This window comes from Macaca thibetana, chromosome 20, assembly GCF_024542745.1.
Source record: "Macaca thibetana thibetana isolate TM-01 chromosome 20, ASM2454274v1, whole genome shotgun sequence".
Classification (NCBI taxonomy): Eukaryota; Metazoa; Chordata; class Mammalia; order Primates; family Cercopithecidae; genus Macaca; species Macaca thibetana.
In genome coordinates this window covers 37,773,497-37,794,198 of record NC_065597.1, presented here as the reverse complement: position 1 = coordinate 37,794,198, position 20,702 = coordinate 37,773,497, and positions in this window count along the sequence as shown.

Here is a 20,702-nt window from a genome sequence, read left to right as displayed (position 1 = left end):
AATGAATATCAGAAAGGTCATCTTTACATTATGAGCTGGGTGGGAATTGTGTGTGTGCCAAGGGTGAGGAAAAAATCACAAAAATAAATGACATCCAGCTCTCTGTGTTTGCATCTCCAGAAGGGGCAGGGAGATGATGAATCCAGGGGGACTGAGAAGCTGGAAGAGGCAGAAATGAAGGGGAGATGACAGAGGGAGAGTGAGAGAGGCAGAGCAAGAGGGGAAAGTGATAAGAGAGGGAGGGAGGAAAGACAGGCCTAGGAGAGGAGGTCCAGAGAGGGAGATAGGCAGGATGGAGGGGAGGGGTGGCCAGGTGGGCTGTTCCCACCCCAGAAGTCCATCCTACCTCCTGGGGCATAAGGGATCATTTTTCAAATACTACACGTGGCCAAAGTGGAGTGCACATAGGATGGTGCCCCTCTCCCTCATTCAACAGTTCCATGGATCCCCATTGACCTCAGTAGTCCAAAACACAGTTCCTCAACATGATTCACCCGACCCTGGATCGTCCAGCACACCAGGACCTACCCCGGCATTTTCCTTGACTAAGCTCCTCCTCCAAAAAGTCTTACCAGATTCCTAAGAGCTTTCTCTATGTGCCGGCCTCCCTGTCTGAGACATCTCACTGTGCTGTAAGTGCCTGTTGAGGTGTCTGTGTCTCCCAGGAGACTCTGTGCTGCCCGAGGGTGGGGACCCATCTTAGTTACCATCACATGCATGCACAGAGTCACCTTTGCATGTGTGTTAGTCCATTTTTCGTTGCTATAAAGGAACGCCTGAGGCTGCGTAGTTTATAAAGAAAAGAGGTTTATTTTGCTTATGGTTCTGCAGGCTGTACAAGAAGCATGGTGTCTGCATCTACTTCTGGTGAGGGCCTCTGAGAGCTTTTACTCATGGTGGAAGGTAAAGGGGGAGTAGGTGTGTCACATGGAGAGAGAGGAAGCAAGAGAGAGAAATCAAGAGAGAGAAAGGAGGTCCTAACTTCTTTAACAACCAGATCTCATGTGAACTAACAGAGTGCGTGAGAACTCACTCATCACTAAGGGGATGGCGCCAAGCCGTGTGTGAAGGATCCACCCCCATGACCCAAACACCTCCCACTACACCCTACTCCAACATTGGGGATCACATTTCAGCAGGAGATTTAAAGAGGACAAACATCCAAACCATATCAGTGTGTATCTGGGATTGGCATGTAGGACATGTTTGTTGAATTGTGTGGAACCATTTAACCTCTTCTAGTAGCGTCGCCACGAAAGGGTGTTCTTCCTTTTTCTTATATTTGGGGAAAAGACCTTAAGGAACAGAGCATCTAGTTCCTGCTGGAGGTTCAATATGGGGAGGGGATAAATCAGCTGAGCCTCAGTTTCCCTTCGGCCATATTTTGGATGGAAAAGTAAAGCATCCGCAGGAGAGGTTCCCTGTGCCCCAGGGCATCAGCAATGGGAGAGTCCCAGGGGCTCCCTCTTCTCTCCCACTGACCTTGCTCTTGACCCTGGGCAGGACGGGAGGGCAGGCAGCTGCACACGGGGATCAGCCTGTCATGCGACCATCACAGAGAGGGCCCTCCAATGAGGCTGACCTGGACACATGTCACCTCAAACAATTTGATGCTTCTTGATGTCTCTGATGACAAAAGGCAAGAGCCAGTGACTTGGGGACATTGCTTCCAGCTGGCCCCCTGACTGGGAAGCCTGGCATGGCATCAGTGGTAGGGGACTGATGAATAGCAGGGGTAACCCAGTTTCCCTCCATATGAGAAGGTGGGAAATTATCAGTGCAGGAAGACAGCTGTGTATGTGCGGGTGTGGGTGTGTGTATGTACATCTATGTAAGTTTGAGTGTGTGTATGAGTGTGTGGTGTGTGTACACACATATGTGTGTGTATGCGTGGGTGTATGAGTGTGTGTATGTATGTGTATATGTGTGTACGCATGTGTGTATGTGTGTGTGAATGTGTGTGTATGAGTGTGCATGTGTGTGTGCACATGAGAGAGAGAGAGAGAGAAATGAAAACCTGGGGATGGTGATGGAGGAATATGGGGTTCTCAGACTTTATTGTTCTCCAGACAGAAAAGGGGAATTATTTTTGTTTCTATGAATATTTTTTCACTTTTCTTACAAAAAAATAATAATCTAAAAATTATTTTTGTGTGTATTTCTTTCCATAAATGGTATCATATGATAGCCATTTGTTCCCGTCAAAATGGATTTGGCAGTGGGCGAGGGAGAGAGAGCCACCTCTCTAGCCGTGCTGATTAAGTGGGCCAGTTGAGGGCAAGGTGACGCACAGCCTGCTCTGCAGGGTGGCTTGGGAGGCAGAGGCTCTTCTGAGACCCCGAACAGGGTGGTGGAGAGGAGGGTGTGGGAGATTTGAACCTGCATGTAAGTGACCATGTTTATTCTATGTTTTCATTGCAGAGTCAGGTGGGGAAGGTGCAGTGTTCAGAACATTCACTGTGCCATTCTCTGTGCCCATCATAGCAATTCCTTCTCTATATTCATGGAACACCTCCTATGGGCAGCACAGTTCCAGGCACTGGGGAGACAGGGATGTATAAAGGAGACAGTCTGCTTATTATATTTTATAACAATATTCTAAAATTATAAACATATATGGATACAGTTTGGCTCTGTGTCCCCACCCAAATCTCACCTTGATTTGCAATAATCCCCACAGGTAATGCGGAGGGACCCAGTGGAAGGTAATTGAAGCATAGGGGCGGGTTTTTCCCATGCTGTTCTCATAATAGTGAATAAGTCTCATGAGATCTGATGGTTTTATAATGGGGATTTCCCCTGTACCAGCTCTTTTGCCTGCCACCATGTAAGACGTCCAGTTGCTCTTCCTTTGTCTTCCGCCATGATTTTGAGGCCTCCCCAGCCATGTAGAATTGTGAGTCCATTAAATCTCTTTCCTTTATAAATTACCCAGTCTTGAGTATGTCTTTATTAGCCACATGAGAACTGACAAATACATGTACTGAGTAGTATATTTTATAATAAAATACGATATTGTCTATCATAAGCATTTGTTTATTGTTTTATTTAATGGTAATAATAATAATGACTTTCATTAATGAACCTCTCATTATGTTCAAGGCTTTGCCTCCATCATTTGCTTTAATCCCCACAGTAGTCTTTTATGGGGATATTCAATATCTTCATTTTACACACATGAAAACTGAGGCTCCTGGAAAGCAAGTGGCCCAGGCTGAGACTGAGTGTAGGACCAGACTTTCAATCTCAAGAAGTCTAACCACCATGTTTATTATGCGTCAGAGGGTCTCAGAGTATAAACCCTAGGCCCCTCTCTGAGCGTGCTGGCATTCAGGGGCTGACTGCTCTAAAATGCCTAAGTCCCAGGGAGGGTCGGCACACACATCAGGGAAGCCCGGTTTCATGCAAGACGCCCTGCAATTAGTCAGTCCCTGCTTTTTGATTTAATTCTTCCCCTAATGTGTGTTCATCATGTAACTCAGGAAAGATTGGTATTCAGGGAAGGAGCATCAAAGATGGTAATTAACTGTCTCTGCTGATGTGCTCAGTCTCTGGGAACAGACCTGTTTGATTCCGCAAAGGAAATCATTGGTATTTTAACAGGAGGCAGGAAACTTTTGATTAGCGAGTGATAGATAAACAGATCGATGTCTCTGCTGGCGACATTTTCAACTTCATTATTGTCACTGGAAAAGAGATGGGGGTGGAGGGAAGATGAGAAGAGGTCCTGGTGGGTCCTCCAGGGTCTGAAGGTGGGGAGGGGCTTGCAGGGGAGGGGGCAGTGCCAGGCTGGGCACGGGGCCTGGGGCTGGCAGGCTTGGGGCCTTAGGAAATCAAGGCTGGGCCCCTGTCCCTGAATGGGGGTGGTGGGAGGGGAAGACTCCAAAGGCCACTGCTGCGCCGCTTTAGAGCTGCTACAGACAGGGGCCTGAGGAGATTCTGCTGGCAGCGGAGCTTTTCCGTGATCGTCTAAACCTGTGTTCCCAGCCTCTGCAGCACCCCCCGCTTGATTGCTGCTCTCTCAAGGTCAGGGGGAGTTAAGACCAGAGATTATGCAGTGTCAGTCGCGCCTTTTTGAAATATGACTCAGTGTAATCTCTTTCCACACCAGAGGAGAGATGCCAAAATCGCACTTCAATCTCTAGCTCGCAATGGGCTTATTGGGATTTTAGCAGGGCTCTGGCTAGATAAGACCGTTTCTTCTCCCAGGGTGCCCTTTTACAAACTTTGGATAAGTGAGGCCATAACTTAGCGAGGGCACATTTCCAGGTGTCGGGGACCCTGTGCCCAAGCTGACAGAGCAGGGGCCGGGCCACCCAGTACCATTAGTCCCGGCACCAGGACAGGAGGGACAAGTGGGCTCTTGCAGTATGTGTCTCCCCCTGACAGCCACACACGCGCAAAAATCCCAGCTCATCTTCATCTTTCTGACCCTCAGTGTCCTCATGTGCAAGATAGAAATCAGCAGGTTCCCCTCTCAAGGTCATGCTGACGTTTAGCAATGACGTAGAAAAAGCCTCTGGCCCCTTAATAGGTGCTGATCAGTGGGAAGTCCATTCTGTTTTCCCGGGTTTGACCTTTGTGTTTTTAGATACGTCGTGGAGGGTGGGGGAAAAGTAAAAGGCAGCCAGAAAGTTCCATGATGGTTACCTGGGACACATAGATAGCTGGCAATCTGCCAACCCCTACCTTCCCCAAGCACATTAGAGACATCCACCTGCAATGCAATCCTCCCCAGAGACATCGAGTCTCTGTGGTTCAGTCACTATATGGTGCATGTGTCTGCTACCTTGACTCATTGGCTAAGCTTGACTCGCTGCCCAACTCCTTGGCCAGGAGAGACGGTGTTCAAACAATTGGAGAATCTCATTGACTAAGCCTGACTCACTGCTCCACTCATTGGCCAGGAGAGACAGTATTCAAACAATTAGAGAATCTCATTGGCTAAGCTTGACTCACTGCCCCACCCATTGGCAGAGCCCTTGGTTGGTGAAAGGAAAGGGGTTGAGGGGAGCGGATGGTGAGGAGGTGCTTGCTGGCAGCGAAAGAGACAATGAGTATGTTGTTCTGGAGCCAAGATTCCAGGCTTTGGGTTCCTGCTTCCTCATGTTGGTGCCTTGAGTTTTCCCCTAAACTCTCTCCTTCTCTTGCTTTTTTCCCTCCTCCCGTGTGTGCTTCCACTCTGCCTTAAGAATCCGTGTTATGGAGAGTTTGACTGCACAGACCTTGGGGTCCAACAGCTCTACAGTCACATCCTGGCTCTGGGAGTCGTGAGCTCAGTGCAGATCCCTTAGCTGAGCCTCACCTACGAAGTCCATCGCCTTGTATGGCTGTTAGGAGGTTGAAATGAGATCATGCGTACAACATGCTTAGTTCACTGCTCAGCACAAGGTGAGGGCTCCATAAATGTAGGTATAGCAGCAGCTGTTCCTACCGACCCATTTCCCTCCTTAGGGCTTGGAGAGATACTTCCTAGTCACTTGATAGGGCATAAGCAGATACAGAGTAAAGTGGGATTCTTAGGAAAATCATCTTTCCTGAGCTCATTGATGACCCTTGTCATGGCCAGTTATTGTTTGTTGCCTAACATCCATCCCTTCTGTCTCCCTACTCCATTTATGGTGAGAACAATGAATGGCCTTTCCACAGTCCTCTGGTTGGTAGGACTGTCAATCAAGTGCTCTGCCAATGGGTGGGGCAGGGAGTTAAGCTTAGTCAATGGGATTCTCCTTTTGTTTGAATGCTGTCTCTTCTGGCCAGTGGGTGGGACCATGAGTTAATCTTAGCCAATAAGATTCTTCTATTGTTTGAACCTGTCTCTCCTGGCCAATGGATAGGGCAGCAAGTCAAGCTTAGCCAATGAGATTCTCCTATTCTTTGAACGTCTCTCTCCTGGCCAATGGGTGGGATAGTGAGTCAAGCTCAGCCAATGAGATTCTCCTATTGTTTGAGCCTCTCTCTCCTGGCCAATGGGTGGGTACCTGGTCAGAGCTCAGCCATTAAGATCCACAATCTCAGCCAGGCCGGTGGCTTAAGCCTCTAATCCCAGCACTTTGGGAGACCAAGGCAGGCAGATTGCCTGAGGTCAGGAGTGTGAGACCAGTCTGGCCAACATGGTGAAACCCCCGTCTCTAGTAAAAATACAAAAATTAGCCGGGCGTGGTGGCGGGCACCTATAATCCCAGCTACTTGGGAGGCTGAGGCCAGAGAATGACTTGAACCTAGGAGGTGGAGGTTGCAGTGAGCCAAGATCCTGCCGCTGCACTCCAGCCTGGGCAACAAAGCAAGGCTCTATCTCAAAAAAAAAAAAAAAAAAAAAAAAAATTCACTGTCTCAAGATGAAAAATGAATGGTTAGTGCTTGGTTCCAATCTCATCTCAGCAGACTTTGTATAGGCTCTTGCTGCCCAGGTCCCTCACAGCTGCCCCTTTTGAGCCTAGCACTTTGGCTGATTCTGAGAGCTACTCCACACCTTTCAAGAGGGGTCCCCTCTGTGCCTAGGCCAGCCAGGGTCAGTTTCTGTTGCTTGTCTCCAAAGAGCCTTGACAAGGCCCAGCCTGTCTCCCTCAGGTATTAAAAGAAGGAGGTGGAACCAAGGACGAAGAGCACTCCTTGGGTTATCCGTGATGAAGAGAGGAAGAACAATCCCCTGACTTCCTCCCCGTCCCCTCAGTCACCCTCTTCTCCCTCATCCTACAGTGAGGGGTGACCCACAGGAAGTCATCATGGGAAGGGGTCAGGAACACTGTGTGAGCAACCTCAGACCCCTGAAAGGCTCTTCTAAGAGGGTCCTTAGCTTTGCCCTCTTAACGAATCCCCAATCCGTTACTCAAAGCTCTGGTGCTAAGATTCATCTTGGATCTCCTCCTGCCTTCACTTATATTTTGTTATTGTTCTGTTCTCTGTCTTATCTCCCAGTAGCTATTTCCCAAGATTCACTGAATTCAGACATTGGCAACTTCCTGGCAGGAGCTGCCTCTGGTAGGAGGAGGGGAGCTGCCACGGCCAAGGGGATTTGCTGCGACTTTCCTCTTCTCCAAAAGTTCCCCCAAACCCTCAGTGGCAAGCAGAGTGTATGTAGGTGGGCGGGGCCTCCCACTCCTTTTCCCTTTGGTCTCTGAAGGCTTCCAGATCCTCATGGCACCCAGACCTACTTAGGGCAGCTGCACTAGCCCTGACCCTGGCTCAGAGTGAGGCTTGGGGGCGAGAGGGGGCTGGTCTCCCTTCTGATTGCCTATTGACCCCTGAATCATTAGCTGCTTGGAATCAAATGTTCCTGACCGGCCGGCTCTGGTGGGCACACAGCCATGGGATCAGTCAGGCCTGCCTGATATATCTGTGGCCCAGCTCATTCAAAATCAATGCCATGATCCTCTCAAATGGAGCCTCCCTGGGAGAATGCATTGATTTCTGGGCCATAAAGAATCGAGTGCCTCCAAACTGCAATGCTGAAATTCCCATTGTCTTTTTGGCGCCTGCTGGGGGCCAGATGCGATATTTCTCCCCACTTCTTTGGGGAGCACGCCACTGTTTTTAGAATATGGTGATGGCTAACACTAGACTACCCCATGAAGGAGAGGGAGAAGGCCATGACTCTCTCATCCCCTGCACATGGGACAGGCTGGGCTCTTAAACATCCCCCAACCCTGTTTCAGAATTGCTATTATAATTTTTTTCTCCTTCTCTGTGTTGTAAAAACCATTTTCAAGTCACCAAACCCAAATCAAGTAGCAAGAAAGGAAACATTTTAGCTTAGGTAACTTGGAATTCTGGCTTTAGGAGCAGCTACATTCTGGAGCTAACATAATGTTGTTGGCCAATGGGTGGGGCAGCAAGTCAATCTTAGCCAATGAGATTCTTTTATTGTTTGGACCTCTTTCTACTGGCCAGTGGGTGGGCACCTGATCAGAGTTCAGCCATTAAGATCTGCTGACCCCCTCTCTCACAGCCTCTCAGCTCTGCTCTCCTTTGCTTGGTGCCATTCTCATAGTAGCATGATGGTGGCCAGCTGCCCCAGGCTGATCTGTACCCTCAGGTTTAAGTTCAGTGAAGAGAATGTCTCTTCCCTGATAATGCTAATGATAATCCTGGAACAGACTCTGTTTTTCTCTGATTTGCCAAGATTTGGACTCATACCCATCCTTAAATCAACTCTAATATCTGGGAAGATGTGATGCTCAGATCGGTCAGACCAAGGTCGCATGATTGTTGAGAGTCAGCCCCACTCAAACCGTGTGGACCCAGTGTGTGTGGGGTGGTTCCTTAAAGCAGCATCTGTTGCTTTAAGAATAATGGGATGGGTGCCGGGCAGGCAGAAATGTCTGCTGCGTGCCTTAACTCCAAAGCCTAGCTGTGGGGCACAGGGTGTTTCCGGCCCTTTCTGATACCATTAGGGCTAGAAGAACCTCATTCAACTCTTGAGGGGACAGGTGGAGCTCCACTGACAAGGAGCGGTGGCTGTATCTGAGTCCAGCTGGGCTGTGTGCTTTCCTTTTTCCTCACCTGACCCTGTCCTGGCCTCACATTGCAGGCAGCCAATAATGACAGTTTCTCTCATGCCTGGGGTCGGAGGGTGGCCATTGGTCAAAGAGCACTTGGGGCACTTGGCAGAAAATGGAAAATGCCTTTGATCTGGTGGGAAGAGTCAAACATTTAGCATCAAGTTACAGCCAAGGGCTTTGAAGTTAGGCTAGTCCTGAGTTCAGATCTCACCTCAGCCACTTCCGTGGGCAAATGTTGTAGCTTCTCTGTGGCTCAACATTCTCACACGCAAGGGGATAATGATGGTAATAATGATGGGTGACATAGAATACGCTGTGTGCCTTAAATAACGTGTGTGTGTGTGTGTGTGACCTTATTGAAACTTCACAGTAATCCTATGGTCCAAGGTACTGTTCTTTGCATTTTACAGATAAGTTATAGGAATTTGAGGCACAGAAAGACTAAGTCACTTGCCCAAGGCCACACAGCTTGAAAGTGGCAGAGCTGAGATTTGAAACCAGGCAGTCTAGCTCTAGAATCCAAGCTCCTACTACTAAACTATACCCACTTGACCAGCCTAGTGTGCAGAATAAATGAGGCACTGCACACAAACAGCTTATCATGGTGCCTGGCGTTTGAAAGTGCTCAGGGGATGTCTGCAATCCCTCCCTCTCTCTGCTGACCTGCAACCTCACAGGCAGGGTTGGCCATCACGCCCCAAGTCCACGTGAGCTGGATTCGCAGCATTGTAGGGTTTCCATGGCAGGCTGGGCAGAGCAGGCAGCACACTGCCCTGCAGCTCCCAGCTCCCAGCCACACACACCAAAGACTCATTGTTGGAGGCTCCTGTTTGCCCATTTTGCCCATCACCAAGCAACAGGGGTGCTTCGGGGAGGTTAAGTGAAGGGAAAATGGAAATGGCTTTGGAAACAAAGAGCCGACTTGAGAGAGGTGTTTATCTACAGGATCTGTGATTTGTAGGTACCTGGCAGGGTTGGGATAGTTGGCTCTTTGTAGCTCTAGTGGGGAGTTAGCATCAGACTGGGTATGGAGGCCTCAGGAGGCAATGTCAGAGGTCCAGAAGCTGATGACTGCCTCACCGGCTTGCAGTGGCTGCAACTCTAATGGGGTTGAAGACCATGAAGCCCATCTTTAAGCACATTCAGATCATGAACTCTCAAAAGGGACAGTCCGATTTCTGAGACCATCTTCCATGACCTGCGGAGGCTCCGAGCTACAGAAAGACCCTTCTAAGGCCCCCACTCTCTTTTTCCAAGGTGACCCTGGCCTTGAATGGAAAGCTCTGTCTCCTTCTACCCATGATGGAAGGTGCTTATTAACAAAAGTGGGACTCACTGCTGATTACCTTCCCCACCCCATTAATTTTCATTTTTCCTGAATCCTTTGAGGCAGGCTGTGGGCCGAGGCAGTGGGGACCGGCGTGTACACGTTACACTGAAATGCACCGTGGTGACTTGCTTCTGATTTCTAAGTTAGAACATCTTATCATTTGGCCAGGGATTTTTCTGCTCAGTGTTCTGGCCACACACCCACCCTTATTTCTCATCAGCTACTTTTCCTCTTTCCCCCATATAACCAGAGCCCTTAGCTCCAGCCCCTCTGACAGCCGCACTGAGAAAGCACAGGTTAGAGTACCTTCTCACACCAGGCAGAGAGAGCTCAGCCGTGGGAGAAACCAGCACAGCCCCCAGTCTGAACAGCAGCTGACTTCTCCTTTGGGCAGTTTGCTGTGGGGAACTGATCAGCAGGGTGTCTCCTGGAACAATATTTCAGCAGGTAAAGGTGTGTCCATGGAAATTCTCAGCACTCACATCGCATCGGAGAGCATTTACTGACTTCAGATCCCTGGGTCCAGTCTTCAGGGGCTAGTTTCCATTATTCTAGACTCTAGAATCTAGAATATGGTCCAGATATTGGGTGTCTTCTAAAAGTATCTCAGACGATTCTAACATGCAGCCAGGCTTGAGAACTCTTTGTCCGTAGCCTCTTCTCCCTTAAGTGGGTGAGTGCATGACTTACTCATCTTCTCCCAGGGAAGCTTTTAGTACTGTACCTGGACGTCACAAAGGAATAAATCCCTAATGGTGAAATACAGGGAAAGTCAAAGCAGTATATTGGACAGAGTGGTGATGGTTTGCTTATCTCTTGAGTGGTATACATTCCCCTGCAACTCACGAGGCAAGCCCTTGTTGCCATAATTTGCATTTCTGCCTGTCTTTAGAAGGCATGTGCCCTGATAGGGAGGGATTAGACTGTGCTTTTTTCCTTTTCTTCACTGGGAAGAGTTCTCAGGTACATGGACAGACAATCTCCTTGAATTTGTTGAGAGTATCCTTTACCCTATCTTTCCAAAAGATGTCTAGAATAGAGTCTAGAAAAGAAGAAATTAAGCCAGAGTCTTGTGGTCAGCATGGGGGAAGAAGGGGGAAAGTGGGTCTGTGAGGGTGGACGGGGGAACTGGCCCAACCTGGGGATCATGGAGCCACATTCCAATTCTGGAGAAGCCAAGTGCTCAGATGGCTGGGTGGACACATGGGAACCTGAGCGTCTCCTGATGGGCCTAAGATGGGTACTTCTCCTGCATTGCTTTCTTCTGCATGGAGGCTGAGAAAAGGTCTCTGATTCTGTTTTGAGCCCCTCATCTTTGAGGCCTTATTCTCAAGATCTGGTGGCTGTGAATCTTTGTTTCTGTTTCCTGTGCTTGCTGAGGGCACGCTCTCACCCATTCTCTCTCTTGTCTCCGCCCCTCAACCTGTGATTGGAAATCAGGACCATACATCACCTCCTGGGGCCTTCAGAGGGTCTGCAGTGAGCTGTGAAGATTTAGGGACCTGGGCATGCCTGGATGTCAGGGGATGGTCCTTGGGCTGATGGACCCCAGAGGACATACTTGCTCCTTTGTCCTTTCAGCAAGCTGGGTGCTAGAGAATGTCCAGAAGCAAGAAGACATGGTCCCCATGCTTATGACCCTGCAGTCCAGTTTCCCTCCCCATGGAGGCTCTTCCCAGTTCCTCAGGCACCCCTGGTTCCCGTTGGGGTGTTCTCACCACGATTCCCTCTGCTGGCTGGAACACTTTTTCTCTGCCTTTCTCTTGGTTGAGATTCCTTCACTCCCTTCTTGCTTTGACACACCCTGCCTGGGGACCCACCCTGAAGGCTCTAGCTAAGCACCGACCCCCTCCTGACCCAGTGCCTCAGTTTCCCTTGTCTCTGTACCCTGCATGTTTCCTTCATGACACACATTCCATTTGTTATCTATTTACTTGTGTGTTTCCTTCTCTAGGGTCTGTTTCCCCCACTGGACTGGAAGCTCCAAGAGGGCAAGACCCATACCTGACCCATACCAGATTGTGTCCTTACTATCTAGCACAAGGCCCACATAAGAAAGGCCCTCGGAAGATAACTATGATATTAAATAAACAGACGAATAGTTAGATCCTCTCAAGAAAAATTCAAAGATTAAAATGCTATAATGCTGAAAGATTGAGAATTTGTAGCTGTGGGGAAGCAGAAGAGTTCTGCTGATACGGGGACACCAAATATCACAAATCAATGCTAACAAGAGATAATAATAGAAATCTAGTGTGTGTGTGTGTGTGCATGTGTGAGTGCGAATGTGTGTGTGTGTGTGTCTTCCTTTATACTGAGCAGTATATTGGGTCATTATTTTAGAAACATCATGAAAACGAACTTCATTTAAGTGTTAATTATCCCCATTTTAGAGATGGAGAAGTTGAGGCTCAGAATGGTTAAGTAATTTGACCCAAGTCACATGACTAGTAAGTGGGAGCATTACCTGGGCAGTCCTGGAGAAACAGCTGGGACAACAGAACAGCTGCAAGAGCTCATTATTTTCCTAAGCAGAAGATAGCTGAGAAAGCTTAATATTGTCTTACAAACAGTTTCATTTAGCCTCTTTATCTCTATGTGGGTGTGCTAGCTTACAAGGACTGCAGATGGCCCAGGAACCTCAGGACCCCCTGCCAATTATCAGAGGAAGATAAGGCCTGTTCAAAACCAGAGCTAACAGGAGCCAGTGACTCCTCGTTACCTTTAAATCATTAACATATCATCATAATTCGAAAATCCCTGCCCATAGAAGAAAATCGCTGTTGTTTTCTGAACATGAATCATAAGAAGGGACATGTTAATGATTTGCGCCTGCAAATCTGAAGTTCCTTCTTGCACAAACTTACAAAACTCCCCACCCCATATCTGACTCCTTAAAATCCTCCAGCTTCCCACGGCGTGGGGAGGAGGAGGTGTCTTGGGAGCAAGAGCCCACTCGCTTTCTCTGGCCAAATAGCAAATCCTGCTTGCCTTTCCCTGCCATCAACTGGGTGTTCTTTCTTTCTGGCTGATACAAAAGTAGGGAAAGAACTGAGTCTACCAATGACTGAAGGGCTGTAATTTGAATTCTGCTTTTTCTCTGATTCCGGAGTCCATGCTCTTAACTGTCATACAATTTAGAAACCAAACGCAGAAAACTGATGCTGGAGAAGTGGCTCTCATCCCTTGGGGCCATTTTTGGTTGTTTTGTTATCAGCAGTGGGGACCAGAGATGCACATGTGCAGGACGGCCGGAGAGAGCTGAGGATGCCAGAGAGGCGCCCACGCACGGGGGCGGTGGGCAGTAGACTCTCTATGCAGTGATGACTATGTAAGTAAAGGCAGTGTAAGGCCTATACACTACTCTGGAAGCTTTGGGTCCAGGCTTTCTGAAATAGACCAGACACCTCAGTGGTGCAAGTGATATAGGAGGCTGCATAGGTCTCAAGTTCGCCTCCAAAGAGCATCAGAATGAAGGCAGCAGAATAGAGGTGCGAGGAGGCTGGGTAAGACAAAGCAGAGGCGCAGGCCTGGAGGTGAGTGTTCAACACTACTGACATCTTTGCTCAGGATCGAGGTGCACAGCTCGGGGGTTCCGTAGTAGGACTGACAGTCCCATGGATGGAGTCAGGACCTAGACAAAGCAGATGGGTGCCCAGTCACAGAGCATCTGTCTTGGAGTTCATTTATTCATTCATTCACCACATATTTTTTGAGCACGTACTTCGTGCCCTGTGCTGCTCTAGATGAGTGGGTAGAGCACTGAGCAAGGGAGATGCATCCCTGCCCTCATGGAGCCAACGTTCTGGTGGGAAGAGGGCAATAGCATAAACACAAATGAGATCACGCCATGAAGAAATAAGTCACAGTGATGTGGTAGAGAAGGGCTGGGGTGGGATGGAGAGAGAGACTGGGAAGCAACTTTGGTGGGAAGTCAGGAAGGCTTCTCTGAAGAGGTGACATTTGAGCTAAGGCAGGCATAAGATAAGATATCTTTAGCTGTAGCTATAAATGTAGATAGAGATAGAGATATACCTAGCAGTGCAACCGTACATGGGACCCACAAAGAGCAGTCCCGTCAGAGGAACAGACTTGGCAGACTCTCGGAGGTTAAAACAAGCTTGGTGTGCAGGGAACAAAAGGAACACCCGCTGTAGAGCACATGTGGGTATGAGAATAGCCTAGGGGACCAAGTCCTGTAGAGGCTTGCAATTCCAAGTGCAACGGAAGGGTTTTAAACACAGGTGCAAGAAGACCTGATTTATCACTTGTTTTCTTTTTTGTAGAGACAGGGGTCTCACTATGTTGTCCAGGTTGGTCTTGAACTCTTGAGCTCAAGTAATCCTCCCACCTGGGCCTCCCAAAGTGCTGAGATTACAGGCATAAACCACCGTGTCCAGCCTGATTTATAATTTTTAAAAATCACTCAGGGCTGGGTGCAGTGGCTCACGCCTGTAATCTCAGCACTTTGGGAGGCTGAGGCGGGTGGATCACTTGAGGTCAAGAGTTCGAGACCAGCCTGGCCAACATGGTGAAAACCCCACCTCTACTAAAAATACAAAAATTAGCTGGCTATGGTGGTGCACGCCTGTAGTCCCAGCTACTCAGGAGGCTGAGGCACAAGAATCACTTGAAACTGGGAGGTGGAGGTTGCAGTGAGCTGAGATCGCACCATTGCACTCCAGCCTGAGTGACAAAGTGAGACTCTGTCTCAAACAAACAAACAAACAAACATCACTTGATTGCCTTGTGGAAAACAGACTGAGGTGGGTGAAAGTAGAAGCAGGGCGACTGACCAGGAGGCTCTGGGGAGGATCTCCCGCGTGTCCAGGCTGAGTGTTGCTGGCTTGGTGTGGCAGTGGTCATCAGAAGTGAGCCAATTCAGGATGTGTTATCGGTGGAGCTGCTGGCTGTTCTGGGACCCTTCCCCTCTAGGGAGGCTCTTATTAGCAGGAGCAACTCCAAAAGGGTCCCGAAAGGTAACGGCCTCCCCTTCCACACCAGCCTCCCTGCAGGCCCTGGCAGCATCCGGAGTTAGCAGCGCCGCCTTTGTCTTCGGTCTGCTCTGGTGTTTGTGATTAAATCGATCTGCACATAATTGATGTTGCTTCTCACCAACCTGCAAACTGGACCCGTATCACTGAGGCTGCCCTGCTCCCCACAGCGCAACTACTCAACAGAATCCTCCCCCTTTCCCTCTCCCAGACCAAGAGTGGGGGAAATACAGCACCCTGTAACAACAACAAAATTCTTGGCCCCTATAATTTTTATGATTTCGAAAGAGTGTCGGCCAGGGTTTCAAGACAGCACATGTTCCCAGAACATAGGCCTGGCTTTCAGATGGTGCAGGCATTATCCTATTCAAATCACAAACAAATAAATCATCACTCCCCACCATCTCCAGTTAGTCGCAACGGAAATTAGAAGAGCTTACATATTCACTGTAGTCGGGTTCTGTCAAATTGGAAATGCTTATGATAATCGCGACGCAGCATAGATGCAAAGTTGTGGCGTGTTAAACAATTATGAGGTTTTTAAAGGAGAAGCTTGTTTGGTTCTGAGAGACAGATTCTCACCATTGGAACTTGCTTTTGCCTTTGCATAATATGGATGTAATTTAAAGTATCCCTGGGTGCTCTCCTTGTGCTATTTATTTAAGGTATTTATACAAGAATAAACTCTATCGAGATGAGGCAGCGTAGCTTGAGGAGGGCTCCGATAAAGCCAGAGTGATATTGATTACAATTGCAGAAGATTGTGGTGTCAGGTCACCTTCCCACCATTGATTGTTGATTGCTCTATAACGCACGCCCCCTCCCTGCTGCCAGTCACAGACACATTAATTGTGGGGACAAATTTAATCATTGCTCACTTGGAGTACTGTTGCAATTCCAAGCCATTTTTCACACACAGTAAACTTGTGGTCAGGATGCAGAAAGAGAATTGTGAGAGCAGCATGCTACTGCAGAAAGACACAACATATTTCCATCCTTTAATGAATAGAGCTGGAAGGATAGTTAATTCTCTCTGATTAAGCTATGGCTGTGTCTGAGTGTTGGGCTAGGCAGAAAAATCCAGGATTGACTCTTTTTACTGCTAGGAAAATTCTCCTGTCTTTGTCAAGATCAGCTGGCTCCTACCCTCTGGGTGGTGATAGCAGAAAATAAGACAGCCTTGCAGGTGATCTACCTGCTTCCTTAACCATGACAGCAGGAGCCAGGCCAGCAATTACCACTGTGGTTGCTGTTAATTTGTTGGGGAACACACACACACACACACACACACACACACACACACACACACACACAGACACACACTAACAAAACACTTTTGGACTGCAAAGATTTTAATCTTGCCAGTATAGATAGCTAATTGAATCCTTAACTAACTTTGTAAAGCAGGATTTAAATCCTGACCAGTCCAGGTTTTCTTACTGTAATGAAAACAGCACCAACATCATGTTGTAAGCAGTCATTCATTTTTGTATAAGTATTTTGGTGCTAGGTCCTGGGAATTTAGGAGTGAACAAGATGTTTAAGATCCCTGCCTTCACAGAGTTTATGTTCTAGAAAGAGCAGTGGTTTTCAAGTTTTAGCCTGTTTCGGAATTACCTGCAGGGCTTGTTAAAAACCCCAGTTTCTGAGGTCCAATCCTTGAGTTTCTGATTCAATAGGTCTAGAGTGGGACTCAGGACTTTGCGTTTCTAACATATTTCTAGATGCTACTGATGCTGCTGGCCCAGTGAACCCCACTTTGAGAACAACCACTCTAGTTTGGACAGTGGATTTCAATTCTGGTTGCACATTAGACTCACCTTTGGAAAGCTTTTGAAAAATACCAATTTCTGGAGGCATTTACTTGGTCTGAGCTGGAGTCTGGGCATTGGTGTCTTTCGAAAGAGCACCCCAGGTGATTCTATTGAGCAGCTGGGTTCAATAGCACATTTCCTAATCTAAAAATGAGGAATAGAGGACAGAAACATTTAGCATAGGAGCTAAGAGTCTGACAGCTGTCGTTTGGCACTCCAGTTCCATTCCTAGGCCTGGCAATTTTCTTGTTCTTCCTGCACCTCCATGTCCTCATCTATAACAGTAAGAATGTCCAATTCATAAGCCGTTGTAAGGATCAAGGGAAGTAATATATATGCCTGGCATACAGCAAGCCCTCAGCACATGCTAGCTTTTAGTACTGTTTTTAGAGTGGTGCACACAGCAGGGCTTTGCCAATTTCAATTTAATTGCTTGGTATATTTCCAGCTAAATTCCTTGCCTGTTAAGATACCAGCAGAGGTTTTTCTCTATTTGTCTTTCTTAGACCTGCCATTTGCCCTGATGAGGAATCCTGCCGGAGGAATCCCTGCCACCTTCCTTCTCTTTCTTTATTCAAACACCATATATAATCAGGTCGGCAGCCTTCTCCAACAGCCCTAACTTCTTCGCAAAAGTGCCTTGTTTGCAGCTGTGGAAACATTCGTCATCCAGTGTAACTAAGCAAAACACCCTGCCCTGGGACGTATCTGATACACACACTGGCGGTACAGTGCCAGGAGTGAAAATGGTACCCGAGAATAATTCCCCAAATGAGCCACGGGCACGTAGTGAAAGCCATTGGAAGCCAGAGGACCCATTTTCAAAACGGTGACTGGCAGTGAAGTTCACTCCTCTCTCCATAGCTTTCTCGTGACCTGCTGTGGTTTGTGCTGTGTGAGATTTTAAAAAGTCATTCATTTGGGGGTTGTTAGGGAGTGGGGGTGGGAGTGGCTGGGTGTTGGGATTGACAGGACCCTGGGGAAAGGGGCTGTGTGTCTGTGCCCATGAGGATGGCATGCAAGACAAGGCAGCAACCCCGGCTGGTGCAGGAAGGTGATTTGGGGCAAGTTTAGGGTTCAAGAGGGTGGGGCAGGGAAGAGAATGTGCTCTCTTGAATTAGCCTCATTGGATCTCACATAAGCTAAATATACACATGGCAACAGCCCAGACCAGGAATCCAGGCGAGTCTGGGGGTGGGGAAGGCAAGGAAGTGCTTACAGAAGCTCTCATAACACAGATCGACTTGCCTTTGCCTCTGGTTACCTGGGGGACAGGACACCCTCCTGCTGGGTTATCCACTCATTTAGCCTAGTGGTGGAGAATGCCATCTCCAGGGTCAGAATTGACTCTAGGCTTGAGTCACTGCCTCCTCTGGATAGGTTGTGTGCCCTTGGGTAAGTGCCTCACCTAGTTGAGTTTGTTTCATTTGTAAAATGGGTACACTGTAATAATTGGACAGGGTTATCACAAGGAGTCAGTGAGATTATGTTTGTAAAGTTCTTCATGTCCTGCCTGGTGCTTGGTAACTACTATGCTTCATCCAATCTGCAACATTTTATTTGTTGAGTGTAGCTTAACAAATATGTGCCTATCCCTGCTCTGGGAATTGGACATACAGCTGTGAACAAAGGCAGCAAGACCTCTGCCTCAAAAAACGTACATTCTGGTACAGAGAGGATGCATAAACAACAACATAAATAAATAAGGGAAAAGGGTAACACTAAATGCTCTGCTGATCGTCACAATCGGGTGCTGTCACAGGGAATGACGAGGCCCACTTTCCACTGGGTGGCAAGATAAGGCTTCTAAGGGTGGGGGCATGGAAGCTGAGCTTCACATCATAAAGAGGCAGCCATGCAAGTAACTGGAGCAATGGCATTCCAGGCAGGGGGACCACAGTGTGGAAAGGCTGGAGTCTGGAGTGTGGAGGGACAGAAGGGGGCCAGAGTAGCTGCCACAGAGGGACCTAGGGGAAGAGTGGAGGGATGTGACATGATGGGAAGAGGCAGGAACCTGCTGGCGTAGGGCCCCATGGGCTCTGGGAAGGGCATTGGATGCTCTTTTGAGTGCAGTGGGAAGTCACAGGAGAGTTTGAACAGGGAACAAAGGAGAGAGTGACTTGGTTTGATTTCTATTTTTTAATTCAATTTTTAATTTTGAGTAGTTGTAGATTCACATGCAGTTGTGAAGAATAACACAGACAGATTTTTGTACCCCTTACCCAGTTTCCCCCAATGGCAATATCTTGCAACTAAGTATAACAACTATACTTGCAACTATAGTATAACATGGCAACTAAGATATTGACACTGATACAGTTGTGATACAGAACATTTCCATCCCATCCAGGGTCCCTCATGTTGTCTCTTATTCCCACACCTGATTCCCTTCTCGCTTCCTCCTCTCTAACCTCTGACAATGAATCTGTTCTCCATTTCTATAGTTTTAGCATTTAAAAATTATTTTATTTTTATTTCAATAGATTTTTAGTTTTATCATTTTAAGATGATCCCTGAGGCTACTGTGGGACAATGGATTGCAGGGGGTGGGAGTGGAATGCAGACTCCAGGGAGAGGGATCCTGCTACCTTCAGAGCGAGGACCTGCCGGTAGCTTGGGCAGCCCCTGTTGACTTCTCCTCCCAGCCCACTCTCACTTAAGGTGAGAAGCAGAGAGCAAAACATCCCGTTCAATCTTCCCATCATGGGAGTCCTTCCCACTGTGCCTCCGCCTGCTTCAGTGAAGCCAGCTGAGATGCAGCTGGAGGGGAGACCCTCCTGTTCACAGACACCCAAAGCCCCTGCTTTCTTTCAGGGAAGTAGGACACCAGCCTTGAACTGCCCGGCCTAGAAAGCAGCTTCCTGAACAAGCAGGTTTGCCTGGGGATGGAGCTGGGGCTGGTTTCCAGGGCTTTTCTGGATCACTTCTGCTCTTGGAAGCAAGCACATCGCCAACATGTGTGGGAAACATGCACACTCTACCCGATGCCCAGACGCCTGGCCAACTGTTAGGAAGTTGCTCGGAATGTTTCTCCCATCTTGCTAGGTCCATCTGCTTTGGATCCTAGAGGAGCTCAAGCCCAAATGTCTGACTGGCTCTGTCCTCAGCCCTCTGGCCCTCTTGTCGGCTAAGTTCTCTTTGAAGACCAGACCATGGGCCTTTGGGATAGACAGGATTTAGGAAGACACGAGGAGGAATGTGGCCATTGGGAAAGCGTCTCTTGTCCAAGCCGGGTGGCATAAAATTCCCTTGGCAGGTTATCAGGCTTGGGTTTATCAAACTAGGCTTCTGGGAGCCCCCGCTCCCTGGTCTGTCTCATGTAACCAGAGAACTTGATCTTCCATTAAAATAAATTTCTGCTCCTCATCTGGTCTCCTACATAAGCGCCCCCTCCTGCAGCTTGAAAAAATTCCCTCCCCACTCTGTGCTTTTTTGAGCCAATCTTTGTATTTCTTCAATTTTTATAGCTGACCATTTTGTACGTGAACTAAGTACTAAACAAGCATTATTATCGCTTTGTGCATAGTGCACCAGAGGCATAAATCCCACATTAACCTCATGCTAAAGAGCGGCTGAATGCATTTTAATAAATGTCCCAAATGGTTTCAATGTCTAGTAGCCAAACGGAATAAAAAATGCACACACATTATAGGATGTTATGAACCTTTCTATCAAAAGTAATAATAAACAGACTGCTTGTTGGGCTGGGCGATTGGGTTACATTTTTAAACAGTATATTGAGAGACAAATCAAAGTAGAGCTGAGATGATTATGTGATATGATCCAGGGAGGCCCAGCAATTTCCAGGGGTTTGCTGTGAGCAGGTAGACATCTCTCTTGCCTCTTGATACGATTTCATTCTAAGCCCTCATTCTACATGGTACCGAGAGAAACGAGCAAATTAAGAAATCTTTGCTGCACTCAGATATTTAATATAAGCAGCCGGATAAAGGCAGAGATGCACGTCATTTGTCAGCTGAATAAAAATTCAGATGAGGTATTTTCCTGACGCTGTGCCAGGCACCATTAGGAAAGCATTTTATTTTCATGTGTCAGTGACGGC